The 14,443-nt window shown below is 38.9% G+C and overlaps 1 protein-coding gene across 9 annotated transcripts in view; it reads left to right on the plus strand.

Annotated features, from left to right (window-relative positions):
• MEGF10 (multiple EGF like domains 10) overlaps window positions 1-14,443 on the plus strand; it is a 421,346-nt gene that overhangs the window by 232,646 nt on the left and 174,257 nt on the right. The window contains exon 1 of one of the 9 annotated variants that reach the window (XM_004449528.4): window positions 6,097-6,952. The exons of 4 other annotated variants lie outside the window; for them this stretch is intronic. The gene's annotated coding sequence lies outside the window, so the exon portion shown is untranslated. Of the gene's footprint in view, window positions 1-6,096; window positions 6,953-6,981; window positions 7,120-14,443 lie in introns of those variants that run through there. 4 more of the 9 variants (XM_071209733.1, XM_071209750.1, XM_004449527.4 and 1 more) reach the window with 4 other exon arrangements.

Consider the following 14,443-nt stretch of genomic DNA (forward strand, 5'->3'; position numbering starts at 1 on the left):
AAATAACAGTATTGGAAAGGCTACAGAGAAATAGGACACTCATTCATCCTGGTGGGAATGTAAAATGGTGGAGCCTCTGTGGAGGACAGTTTGGAGGTTCCCAGAAAGCCAAGTATAGAACTACCATATGACCTGGCAAGTCCACTACTAGGCATACACCTAAAAGAATTGAAAGCAAGGACTCAAACAGATCTTTGCACAACAATGTTCATATTAGTATTATTCACAATTGATAAAAGATGGAAGCAACGCAAGTGTCCATCAAATGATGAATGGATAAATAAATTGTGTTGTATACATACTTGGCATATTATTCTGTCATAAAAAGAATGAAGTCCTGATTCATGTGACAACATGGATGAGCCTTGAAGACATCATGTTGAGTAAAATAAGACAGACAGAAAAGGACAAATATTGTCTGATCTCACTGTTTTGATACAATTAGAATGAGCAAACTCATGGTGTCAAAATCTAGAATATAAACTACCAGGGGATGAGGTGGGGATAGGGAATGAGACATTAAAGCTTAAAATATCCAGGGTTCTTATTTGAAATGATAGAAATATTTTGGTAATGGATAGTGGAGATGTTAGCACAATATTGAGAATGCAGTTAATAGCACTGAAATATATATCTGAAATATGATTAAAAGGGGGAATGTTAGATTGTATGTATGGTGACAGAATAAAAAAAATCCAATGAACTACACTATAAAAACAGTGAACACTAAGTTAAACCATAGACTTATCAATTGTAACAAATGTTCCATACCAATGTAAGTTTTTGGTGGGATGGTGTATGGTAATTCTGTATTTTTTGCATGATGGTTCTGTAAACCCACAACTTCTCTAGTAAAAAATAAAAATAAAAAAAAAAGATATGCCATTGAAGCACTAATTAAAAGGAAGCTGATGAGAAGTGGATTTGGCTCAACGGATAGAGCATCTGCCAAAATTCAAACCCAGGGCCTCCTGACCCATGTGATGAGCTGGCCCACGTGCAGTGTAGATGCACGCAAGGAGTGCAATGCCATGCAGGGGTGTCTCCCGTGTAGGGGGGCCCCATGCACAAGAGTGCGTCCCATAAGGAGAGCAGCCCAGAGTGAAAAAAAAAAGTGTAGTCTGTCCAGGAGTGGCGCCAAACACACGGAGAGCTGACACAGCATGATGACACAACAAAAAGAGACACAGATTCTGGGTGCTGCTGACAAGAATACAAACGGACACAGAAGAACACACAGCAAATGGACACAGAGAGCAGACAACTGGGAGGGGGGAGAGGTGGGGAATGGGAGAGAAATAAATAAAAAATAAATTTAAAAAAAGGTAGCTGAAGTGGTTAAACAGGGTGGACACAGTATCAGGATTATAACAGAATCAGAGGAAATATTTCATAATAATTAAGGGATCAATTAATGAAGAAGACATAACAATCAAAACACTTGAAGGATAAAACTGAGAACTGAAAGGAGAAATTGAGAAATCCACAAATTTTGTTGAAGATTTCATCAACCTCTCTTAGAAATTGATTGAGCACATGGTGGAAAAATCAATAAGGAAATAGAAGAATTGAATGACATTATCAACCAACGTGTCCCAATTGACATTTTAGAACACTCTACCCAAGAAGAGCTTCAAATACATTTTTTCACATGCACACAGACCATTCACCAAGACCATATGTTCACCATAAGGCAAGTCTCAATAAACTAAAAAGGATTAAAATAATATAAACTATGCTATCTAATCAAAATAAAATTAAATTACAAACCTATAGCAAAAACAAAAAGCTTCCCAAATATTTGGAAATTAATTAATACACTTATGTAAAACCCAAAGGTCAAAGGGGAAATCATCTGAATTGTACAAAAAAAGAAGGTTGTGGGATGTGGTTAAGTAGAGCTTAGGGGGGAATTTGTAGTTTTAAATGCATGTATATGGAAACAAAGTCTAAAATCAATCATCTCAATTTTGATCTTAAAGTAAAGAGAAAAAGAACAAAGTAGATCCACTTCATGAAGAAGGAAAAAAATGATAAAGGTAAGAGTTAAAATCAATGAAATATTAAATGAATAAACAATAGAAAGAAATCAATGAAGCCAAAGGCTGGCCATTAAATATATTGTAAAAAATTGAACCTCTAGTCAGATAATGAGATCACGTGCAAAAAAGAAAAATACAGACCAATATGCCTCATGAATATAGACACAAAATCCTGACCAAAATAGTAGCAAATCAAATCCAATAGCACATAAAATGAATAATATATGTGGACCAAGTAGTCTTAAACCCTGGAATGCAAGGCAAGTTTAACAAGTCAATTAATTAACAGAACAAAGGGAAAAAACCACGTAATCATTTCAAATGCTGCATAAAACATTTGACAAAATTCAACAACCAAAACCAAAAACCAAAATCTTTTAATGAATTATAAATAAAAGGAAGCTTTTCAGTTAATAAAGTGTGTCTACATAAAACCTCCAGGTAGCGTCTACCTTAATCACAATGCCTTAAACTAGCCTTATTGCCCAAAGACAAGGATAATAACTTTCACCATTTTATTCAGCAATGTATTAGATATCCTATCCAGTGCAATAAGGCAAGAAAAGAAATAATGGTAGCAAAACTGTTTATTTGCATGAAGAAAATCCTAAAGAGTGTTAAACAGAAAACTAATAGAACTAATAAGTAGATCTAGCCAAGTTGCAAAATATGAAGCTGTTGTCAAAACTGCATTGTATCTCTCCATACTAGCAATGAACAATTAGAAACTAAAATTCAAAATTAGTTGTTTACAATAGCATCAAATATTTAAAAATAACTAATGTTTAAAAATATGTGCAAAACTGGTGGGCTGAAAATTACAATACATTGCTGAGAGAAGTAAAAGAAGACCTAAATTAATAAGAGATATAACCTATTACTAGATTGGAGGATTCAATGTAGTTAATATGTCAGTTCTTCTTAACTTGATCAATAGTGTCAAGGCAATTTCAATCAAACCTCCAAAGTGAGTTTTTAAATATTGACAAGCTAATTCAGAAATTCATATGGAAAGCCAAGTAAAAGTTAACAACTAGAAGTGGTAAACACATTTTGAAAAGAAAGAAGAACAAGGTTGGAAAGCATTATTTTTAGGTTGGAACTTAATTATAAAGCAAGAGTAATCAAGACAGTGTGGTATTGGCATATTTGAAAACTAGATCAAATGAAAAGAGTAATGAGTCTAGAAATGATCTCACTCATACATGGTGAATTAATTTTCAATAAAGGTTCCAAGGCTATTTGTATTAGTCAGCCAAAAGGGTGCTGATGAAAATACCAGAAAATGGTTGGTTTTCATAAAGGGTATTTATTTGGGGCAGGAGTTTACAGATACCAGGTCATAAGCATAAGTTACTTCCCTCACCAAAATCTATTTTCACGTTTTGGAGCAAGATGGCTGCCGACGTCTGTGAGGGCTCAGGCTTCCTGGGTTCCTCTCTTTCAGGTCTAGCTTCTTTCTCTGGGTTCAGGGTTCTCCTCTTCCCAGGGCTTGCTTCTTCCTGGGCTCAAGGTTCCTCTCTTCCTGGGGCTTGCTTCTGTTTCCTTTGTGAGCTTGCTTCCTGGGGTTCCAGCTTAGGATTCAGCATCAAACTCCAACATCAAAACCCCCCAACTTTGTCCTTTGCCATGCCTTTTATCTGTGAGTCCCCACCCCTTGGTGGTGATGCCCTAATGATGTGGCCCAATCAAAGCCCTAATCATAACTTAATCATGCTCATGTACAGACCAGATTACAAACATAATCCAAAATCTATTTTTGGAATTCATAACTATGTCAAACTGCTATACTATTCAATGAGTAAAAGATAATCTTTTCAACAAATTGTACTGATACAACTAGATACCCCTATGAAAGATAATGAACCTTAACTGTTACCTCATTCCATGCACAAAAATTAACTCAACTAGACCAAAGATCTAAACATAGCAATTACAACTATAGAACTTCTGAAACCATATGAGAAAATCTTTATGATCTTAGAATAAGAGATCAAAAGCACAGTCATAAAAGAAAAAATAAATAAATGGAACTTCAACAAGAACAACAACAACACACTTCTGCTATGTAAGAGACAACAATAAGAAAGGAAAAAGGAAAAAAATGGACTAGGAGAATACATTTGCTATGCACACATCTGGCAAAGGCCTGGTATACAAATATCCAGTTCAACAGCCCCTCTTGCATAGTTAATAAACACATATACTTACTGTAAGTTTCAGTAATTCCACTCCTATGTAATAGGGGAAATAACGTATATTCACAAGAGGACTTGTACAAGTATGTCCTTAGCACCTTATTCATAATGACCCCCAAATGGAAAGAACCCAAATGTCTGTTAACATCTGTTGAATGGATAAATAAATTATGATATATCCATACAATGGAATTCTATTCAGCATTAAAAAGTAACAAACTATTGATACAGGTAAAAACATCAGTAAATCTCAAGAAAAATTATGCTAAGTGAAGGAAGCCAGATATGAAGGAATACATATTATGTAATTCCATTCATATGAAACTCTAGAAAGGCAAATTTAATGTACAATTACAGAAAGCAGATTAGTGGGTGTTTTTGTTTCCTGGGCTGCTCAAACAAATATCATGCAATGGAAATTGTATAGCTTATGGTTGTGAGGCTAAGAGGAGGTTCAAATCAAGTCATCACTTCCGAAGACTGGCATGCTGGGGCTGGCGGCCAGTGATCCCTGGTCCTTGGTAGCCTCTCTTTTCTATTCTGAGTTCCACTGAATTTCAGCTTCTTGCTTCCCGTGGTTTTCTCTTTATCTGTCTGGTGTTCATTCTGCTTATAAAGGACTCCAGTAACAGGACTAAGACCTATCCTGATTGAGATGGGTCATAGTTTAACTGAAGTAACCTCATCAAAAGGTCCAATTTATGGTTCACACCCACAGGAATAGATTAAGTTTAAGAACATGTTTTTCTGGTGTACATACATCTCCAAATCACCACAGGGGCCCAGAAATGGTGTGGAATGGTGATTTTACATCAGATGAGTAAAAGTAAACTGTTTTTGGATGATGGAAATGTTCATTATTTTGATTTTGGCAGTGGTTACAGGGGTGTATACATTTTTCAAAACTCATCAAACTGTTCAGTTACTATGAATGCAGTACATTGAATGCAAAGTATGTCTCAGTAAAGTTGATTTAGAAAGCCAAAGGAAAGTGGTGCAACCAAGTTTCATAAAGCAGACAGCAGTGTAGCTTCAGGGAATAAGTCACAGGAATTTATGGCCAATCTCTTTAGATCATTGCCGTATGTATCAATCAGCTGTAGATTTATTTGTGCTTGTGCTGTTCTGATCAAAGTTTAAGTTCTTGGCAGAGAGGGTCTGGAGCAACTTGACTGACCTTTCTACTCAGACAGCACCGAGTGTAAAAGGTGTGGACCCCAAAGAAAAACGGAGATGCTGTCATCAGAAGAAGAGGTAACAATGCCTGGTAAACAAACAAACAAATAAAAATAGTATTTCCCTGTGTGTTTCTAGGGCAGAGCAATGAGGATTGTGAGGGGTTTCAAACACATGTTTATTCAGTTCCTCTGTTTATTCAAGACAATTTTTGAGTGTGAACTACTTGCCAGGCACTGTCTGACTGGGAACGTATATGTATTTGAGGTCTCTCTAAAAAAGAAAGTGTTCACATTAAAGTGAGAACGAGAAGCTGTGGTAGGGGCGGAGCAGCTGGTTTGGTTTGGGGAAAAAACTTTTTTTTTTCCCCTGAAAGATAATCGGTATAGAATTCAGCTGAACATAAAAAAGAAATAACTTTCCAGCAATTAAGAGAGGTTTGTATTTGTTTGGGTCACCCAGATGCGGGGAAGTTCTTTAGCAAGGAATTTTTCAGGGAAATGGACAGAGAAAGCAGATTCCAGAACCCATGTCTGGTGGAGCCCCTCAATGGAGAAAAGCCTTTTCATCATTTTAACGTTCAATCTTTAGTTCTCCCCGGTGAGTCAGCAGAGGGAGCCATTCTCTAAGAAATCGCCGCGAGGCCCAGATGGTCTACGAGAGTTTTCTGGTCCGTCCAAGGAGTTCCCTCTCGGCTCCACCTCGGTAGAGCAGGCGCCCTCACTCCCCCATCCCACCCCTGGCCTCATCTTTCCAATCATTTTGCAGTATCGCATACTCTGGCAAGGTTTGGGCACCCATCCCTCTCCATGCAACCTTTACACTCCCTCCCCGGGCACCTCTGGGGACGCACTGTCCACCCCAGCCCGCAGCTCTTTCGCACACCCTCTCAGCGGGTCTAGAACGCCTCCTCAGGACCCTAACCAGGTGGCTCGCAATGAACGTGGGTCGGGACCAGGATCTCTCCTAGTTTGGGTAGACGGAAACCCACTCTGCCACCCCTTGCAGTGAACCCAAGATTCGTCATTTTTTTTTGACCTGGCAATTGGCGGGGGTAAACCTTAGGCGGTGGAAGCCCCAGGAGCGACCCGCGATTGCGGCGCAGGAGCCTGGCCGCGAAGGTCCTGCCAGGCGCGCGGGGGTCAGCGCGCGGTGCCAAACAACTGCACCCCCCCCCCCCCCACACATACACCCCCTCTACCCCTCCAGCGGCGACAGTCGGGGCGGCAGCAGCTGCAGCAGCGGCAACTGCTCGCATCCCGGCCCAGCTCGAGTTACTCCCCTCCTCCTCCAGCACCAGACAGTAAACCTTGTTCAAGTTTGCAGCAAGTACTTTGCTAGTGCACAAAACTGGGGGCTGGTAACTCTTTGAGACCTGCCTCCTTTCCCGCCTCTCCACCTTTGCGCCTACACGAAGACTCTCAAGTATTGCTCTCATCTGGGTCGTTGCTTGGAAAGATTTTGTTTTTCGGCAGGCGTTGGGAGAAGACCGGGGAAAAAAAGGTTGCACTACGAATTTCAGGATCTAAGGACCCGGTAAGAGTTGGGCAAACTCAGCTCTGGCCGCTCCTGGACCTTGGCCAGATGCTGGACGGTTTCTAACCAGGGGGAGTGGGGGCACATTTTCCGTAGTTGGGATACTCTGGTGCAGCTGAGATGGGACGAGATGGGCTCCGTCTGGGTTGTTTACGCGTGTCTCAAAGGTTTGTTGTTAGTTATTTGCATTTGGTTTTCCTACTTGGGACTGTGTAGAAATTTCTGGAGTATTTTTCATGGGAAGCACTCCCGTTAGGCATTTTATGTTGCATATCTGCCCTTATATTGCCTTGTTTACATTTGTTCCATGTTGACATTGCTGAATGTAGGAGGTTTGGGGTGAGAATCAGGCTGAGAATGAAAAGCATTTTCATTCTGGCTTTCCTTCCGGATCAGCTTCTAGTCTCTGAGATATTTACGTGTTTTCTAAACTTTTTTCCCCCTCCAGTTACTAAATATTCAGATTGTACAGATTAATTTACTCCATTTGCAGGATTCTCCCTCTTCCTGCATTTCCAGTGTCTTTTAGTAGTGTCAGGGTCACAGGCTGGGTGATGTAGAAGCGAGAAGACTCTTCCTTGTCAGAGGTGCCTGGCTCTTCAGAAAATATTGGAAGGATGGTTCCATGAGCCATAGTTACCTATTTAAAAAAACATCCATTCTGTGTTGGTTTTTTTCATTTAAAGTCCTTTGATCTAGGATTTTTACCTCCTGGTTTAGGGAAATATTTTGTCCTTATTTTTGTTCATGGAATATTTTTTTTAATGGTACCATTAAGTAAATGAAGTATGGTGATATTTGATGCGTCTTTTAAAAATATCCTCACCTGAGGACTCCAGATTCTGTAGGAGAAAGTATGGGATTTTATTAGCCAAAAAGTTCTTAGGTAGTGAAAATAATGCTGAGCCAAGGCAGAGGAAAATGACATTCCTTCTCGTTTCTTGTCTTTCTCCTGTATGTCTGGGTCTCACTTTGAGTATGGCCTTCCCAACTAAGGATGCGCCATTCCTTATGGATGCAAACCTGGGGTTAGTTCATTTTACCCCACCTTCCTGCTATGACTTTCTGTCATCTGCTCCAGGAGGTCTGCTTGCAGGGTACTTTTTGTTTTGCTCTTGAGAGGTCAGGTAGTTCAGTGACCTAGAGCGTAAACCTCTGCAGCCAGACAGCCTGTGTTCAACTCTCCACTCTGCCCCTTTCCCTTTGTGTAATTTTGGGCAAGTTACTTAACCTTTATATACTTAGCTATAAACTTAGAATAATGCATGTTAAGTGTTGTGGGAAACTGACTTGCCTGTTCCCTCTTTGTTGCACTTGTCCCCAATTATTGTAAACGTTGCGGTGCTGATGAGGAACAGCTGCTTTGGAGTTCCTAATAAATATGACGCAGAAACTAGGGTCGAGGCTCTCAGTTCCAGAAGCTGTGAGTCCGCTGGTCCCAGCTTTATCGCCTCTCTTGTGTCTTTCTCTCTGTCCTTTATTTTGTAAAGGTCTGTGGTGCCTTCCCTTCGAGCCAGCCTATTGTGACCTGATCGCAGCAGTGAAATGCTAAGGAGTCTAGCATGTAGTTAAGTATTAGCTAAGATGATGATGATGATGGTGATGAATATTATATGGTTACCATTATTAACTACTGTTATATTGCTCTAATACAGCTTATTAACTGTCAGTACAGAGCTGTTATTCCTATTTGCATGGGCTTTGGATGGGCTGTGCTTTCATTTGTGGGCTTCACTCCTATCTAGGATGTGATGTATTGTCTAACTTATCTCAGACATGATCTTTGTATTGCTCTTTTCAGGGGCACTTTCAGTGGAAAGAAAGGTGCACGTGGTAGGGCTGGGATTTGTAGTGGGTGGTGGTAGTGGTCATGGTTTGGCAACAAATGGTGTTCGGGATAGGCTAGCAGATGGGAAATCTGTACTCAGTTTACAGCCATACACTGTCTTAGAAACTCCTTGCATTAATATACTTTCTTTAATCTATTTTTAAAGGTTATTCATTCAATAAATATTTATTAAGCATGTATTATAGTCCAATTGTTGTTTTAGGTTCTTTCATACTTAAATTCTCTGGCTTGTCTTTAAGAAGGATATGCCTAGGTATTTGCTTTATGCCTCCCTGCATCTCTCCTCTCCCCCAATTTTAAGCATGTTAGGGCTTTGTGTGACATTAGCACTCAATAAATTAAATCCCAAGTACATTTTAACTATAATGATTTCAATAACTATTAAAATGAAGAGTGCATATTGTTAAGGAATTGAACAAAGTACTCAGTATGACCTTGAGAAGCTTGCTTTGTCTAAGAATCAGTTTCATCATGCATAAACTTGCGTTGAGATGTGGGAAAGGGGCTGGATTAATTTCCAGTGTTCCTTCTGGCTCTAAAATCCTTAAATTAGCTCTGTTCCTTAATTGGTAGTTGTTTTCTAACCACCACCCCCGTACATTTTTCTTTTAACATTTGTTTTTGATACAGAAATTATGTCACTCCATCTTTGCCTGTTAATCAAAATGATACTGGTAATTAATAAAAAGGAGAAAGCATTTAGCTCTGCTTGCTGTTTTCAGATTTTGGTATACCTCAGAATCCTTGGAGGGAGCTTATTTTAAAAATTAGGTTGAACTGTGAGAATTTGCTGATATTTAATCATTTTTGACCTTTATAAAATAGCAATTTTATATGGCTAAACAAAATATAAATTCTAGCCCCACTTTGCTGTGATTTAGATATAGCAGGTTTTGGGTGAAGTGTGAAAAGTCTGCATTTCTATGAGTTCCCCAGGTGATTCTCTTGTAAACCTGCTCATTTAGCAACAAGTGGATTTACCTTCCTCATGAGTGCCGGCTTGGTCTACAAAGCCATTTTCTCAAATGCTAACCTGAAATTGTGAGCATCAGCATCACCGGTGCTCATTTTGAAAATGCATGTTCCAGGACCTTTCCGCAGAAGTAAAGATTACAATCTGCATCTCAAGTAGATTCTCAAGTGAATCTGATAGAGCTGGACCTCGGATCACATTTGAAGAAAACTGGCTTGTAACATAAAGCCCAACCTCTTTAACACGATACAAAATCCCACCTTCTGTGCTGTCTTCTCCTGGATGGTTTCTCCAGCCCTCCAGCCCCGCTGATCTTGTTACTGTTCTCTAAATACATTGTGCCCTTCACTTGACATGGCTGTGTATGCTGTCCCCTCTGCTGGGAATGTCTCTGCCCGTCTTTGCTATCTAATCAACTACTTACCATTCATCCATCAAGATACAGCTTGAATATGACCTCAGCTTTTCCTAATTCTCTCACATCAGTTTAGCCATATCTCATGAGATTTCCCAATGTACTGGGTGAATAACTTTAATATAGCACCGATCACATTGTATCAACTGTGTTTATTATCTGAATATCTCTCCAACTTCGTTGGTGAATTCATCATTCCTTATTCTAAGTCCTTACTCAAGGGCTAGCCCAGAGAAGTTACATTTATTATGCCTAAAGTGTTGTGGAAGAACAAATGAATGAACAATAGTTCATTTTCTTAGCACACAAAGTGGTTGGGAACAGTCACTATGTACAAACTGAAGGTTGTGGAGAAGCTAGTCAAGAATTTTCAATTTGGCAAGACAGAGTCTACAAAGTTAATAGCCTGCAGTGGACAATGCACAAGATAGAACAACCTAAGCAGACCTGTAAAAATATCAAATGCCCCTGAATTATGTTACCTGTCCAACATTAGGGCTAGCACTATGAAGAAGTTTGGCTGGTACAGGAGCTGAGTTTATTCTTCGGGATAGTTTCAGCTGTGTGTGAAAGAAAGTGTTGGGATGCTGGGATGGAAGTGCTAATGCCAATAAAAATAACCACTTTTTGTCCTGTGCTTTTCAGTTCATAAAGCACTTTTTTTACTTTTTTACTTTCTTTTTACTTTTTTTACTTGATTGGTTACATGGTGACTGACTCTTTTGCATACATCCCTTGGTACAGGATGCATTCCTGAAAATAGGTCCAAAGATTACGCAAAAGCTGACATGCTCTAAGGAAGTCTGACCCTTGGGAGTCAAATGTATTGTTGTTATTATTTTGAGCATTTATTTTTCTTTATTGTATTTTTTTTGAAGACACATAGATCACAAAAAATGTTACATTAAAAAATATAAGAGGTTCCCACATACCTCATACCCCACTCCCCCACTTCCTACATCAACAACCTCTTTCATCGTTGTGGCACATTCATTGCATTTGGTGAATACATTTTGGACCACTGCTGCACTGCATGGATTATAGTTTACATTGCAGTTTACACTCCCCCCCAGTCCATTCAGTGGGTTATGGCAGGATAAATAATGTCCTGTATCTGTCCCTGCAATATCCTTTAGGACAACTCCAAGTCCCGAAAATGCCTCCACATCACATCTCTTCTTCCCTCTCCCTGCCCTCAGCAACTCCCATGGCCACTCAACCATATTATAAAATCTGTAATTATACTTTTGCCATTTAGACAAGGCCCTTAGGTATATACTCCTGTAATTGCATTACTTGCTTTAATTTTGATCATTTCTTTTACATTTGAACAATTGACCTGTTCAAGCCCAATATATGACTAAAGAGTTTCCTTTTTCAGTTGTGACATTCCACTAACTTCCATCTTTGTGCCACTAAATATTAAGTTTGAGGCAAAAAACTCAAACTATTAGGCTTTTGACTTTTCCAAGTTCCATTTCAACTTTTTTTGTTATCATGGAAATATGCAATAAAATTAGAATAAGTGAATAAATTCTTGGGTAATACAAAGATATTGATGCTGTAAAATTTGAACTTTTGATTTGTGGGTGGTTACAACATAAAATAAACTTCACAAAATGTCCATTCATGGCTTGGTGTATGAATGGCCCCATGACTTGGGGCAGGGAGGTAGCAGCATCAATGCCTGAAGTACAAACACCCTGATTGTTTGGAATTCAAACAAAGCGTTGCTCAGGACTCCCTGTACTCTCAGTTTCTCAAGGATGTGTAGCCAGCATTCAGTTTTAAAAATTAGCTTAGTTTTAAGAATTAATATTAGAGCCATAAGGTTCTATTGATTTTCCTGCCTTTTCAATGGTTTCCAAAGTGAACTTCTCTCCCTTAATTTAAGCCTCAATCATTTTTCTGCCTGAACTTCTGCAGCAGTCTGTTAAATAGTTTCCTATTTTGTAGTCACTCATTCAATCACCCATTCATTCATTCTCTCTATTTGAATTTTCCAAGATTTTTAAACTATTGTCACTTTTTTCTTCACCTAGATTATTTTTCACTGCAGTCATTCTGTTTTTAAAAGAGATATTTATTGCAGAGGATTAGTTTATAGAACTTAATAAAAAGACTTTCTCATACTATGAGGGAAAAATAAGATATAATTCAATGTCATTTTACTTTATTTTTTAGAGCTTTACTTTTAAAAAGTGCAGGTCACCACGAGAATGTTATCTGCTAATGCATACTGTGTACCATTAGCTGGTCCAGAAAGTTGTGACTGTGATAACATATTCTGCTTATTATTGCTGTTCATTCTAATGGTTTCCTCTTTTGTTTCGTTTCCAGTGATTTATACTCCTAGGTAGAGAAAATATGTAAAGCATTTTAACCACCTCAATTTCCTACTTAGAGGGCAATAAATTGTCTGCCCCCTTCTAAGACAAAACTATTTCAATATGAGAGCCTCACCCTTATAGGTACATATGAAAGATATTAGCATCTGTTAAAAACATCTTATCTTTGGGAGCAAGAAGGCCCCATTCTAGTGGGCAACTAAGCATCTTGTCATTAACATCCCATCCTCACAGGGATGAGCTGTACAGAATCTGTTAGTTCTAAATCTAGCCACAGGTGGTCATTCCCATGATGGATCTTTTGAATACCTTCAGGTAAAAAATTATTTGTTTTGTTTTTTTTAAAAATAAATTTTAATTGCAAATTGAAAAGCAGAACACATGCTTAAATTGAAGTTGTTTTCCATGGAACAAAGTAGAACTATGGAAGTTTTCTTTGGGACCCTGGAGATTAATTCTCCAATCAATTAAAAAAATTCAAATATCACCCTCCTCCACTGATAGCTTGAGAAGGGTAATTGAAAAAAAAAATTGGTATGAGGGTCCCTGGAAGTATGGGGCTTTGCAAGAGAGGATTGGAATGGATGGGCATTTTAGGCAGGGGAATTGGCTGAGCAAACATGTGACAGCAGGCGTTTGCAAGGCAGCTTCGAGAAACAGTGATTAAACTATTCAACATGAATGGCAAGATAACGTGAAAATCATTTTCTGACAACCATCGTGGGGTATAGGAGTAGGTCCTGCGTGTCCTATATGGATTAAAGGAACCCATTGCTATTACTTTTTTAATATAATCCAGATGTGGTTTGGGACATCCTACTGAGATTCCTGTAAAAGTGGCTGGAATCCTCTTACCAAGAGAAGATGCGAAATGAGAAAACTTACTCCTTTTGACCACTATGGCGAGTTTTTAGGTGGGGGTGGGTACAGCGTTGTTTGGATCTGAATTCATAGCTTTCCCTTAAGAAGTTTAATTTAAAGTTTAATTTAAATATTATCTTGCCATACTACTGAACTGTCTCTTTTAGCAAGAAGTCATCCACCCAACCATGGATATCACTCTGACTCCTTTACTTCATAAAACACCACCACATGTGGCTGAAATTTAAGGTTGGGGCTGTGGAAGAAGTTCACACCTTAAAACTTAAAACTAAATATTAAACATGTTTGTATGTAAAAGGGCCTTTATCCTTCTAGCACTGGGACTCTTTTACTGCGCACCCTTTTTCGAGGGCTACAGCCTCTTCTAGGTTGCTCAGCACCTTCCTTGTCCTCTCCCTGCACTCCTTTCTTCTTACTCATTTGCTGATCACACTTCCAAATTCCCTTTGTTCCCACATGCCTTGGCATCCTCAACTTTCACACTTAATTTCTCCCCAAATGTGCCCCACTCTACACTAAGATTTGATAACCACAGTGTAAAGTATTTGCCTTTCAGTTTCCTCTCCACCCACTGTAGATACCCTGAACAGATGAGCATAGGACCTTTGTGAGGTTAGAAATGTTTTAGTCATCTATTTAGCCTGAGTTCTCAAAATTTACCGGCATGAGAATCACCTGCAAATACTGGTTTCACTATTTTGACTTAGGTGTGTAGTTAGACCCAGGAATGTGCATTTTTTATGGCATAACATATATATTGTGATAACATGTATACACATACAACATAAATTTTCCTGTTTTAGCCACTTTCAGGTATACAATGCAGTGGTATTAATTACATTCACAATGTTGTATTACCCTCACCACCATCCATTTATGCATTACTGGAACTTTTCCATCACCCCAAATGGAAACTCTGTACCCGTCAAATACTAACTCCCCATCCCCTGACCCCATCTGTGCCCCTGGTAACTTGTAGTGTATATTCTGTCTCTTATGAATTTGCATATTCTGGTTATTTTAA

Source organism: Dasypus novemcinctus, chromosome 2 (assembly GCF_030445035.2).
Source record: "Dasypus novemcinctus isolate mDasNov1 chromosome 2, mDasNov1.1.hap2, whole genome shotgun sequence".
Taxonomy (NCBI): Eukaryota; Metazoa; Chordata; class Mammalia; order Cingulata; family Dasypodidae; genus Dasypus; species Dasypus novemcinctus.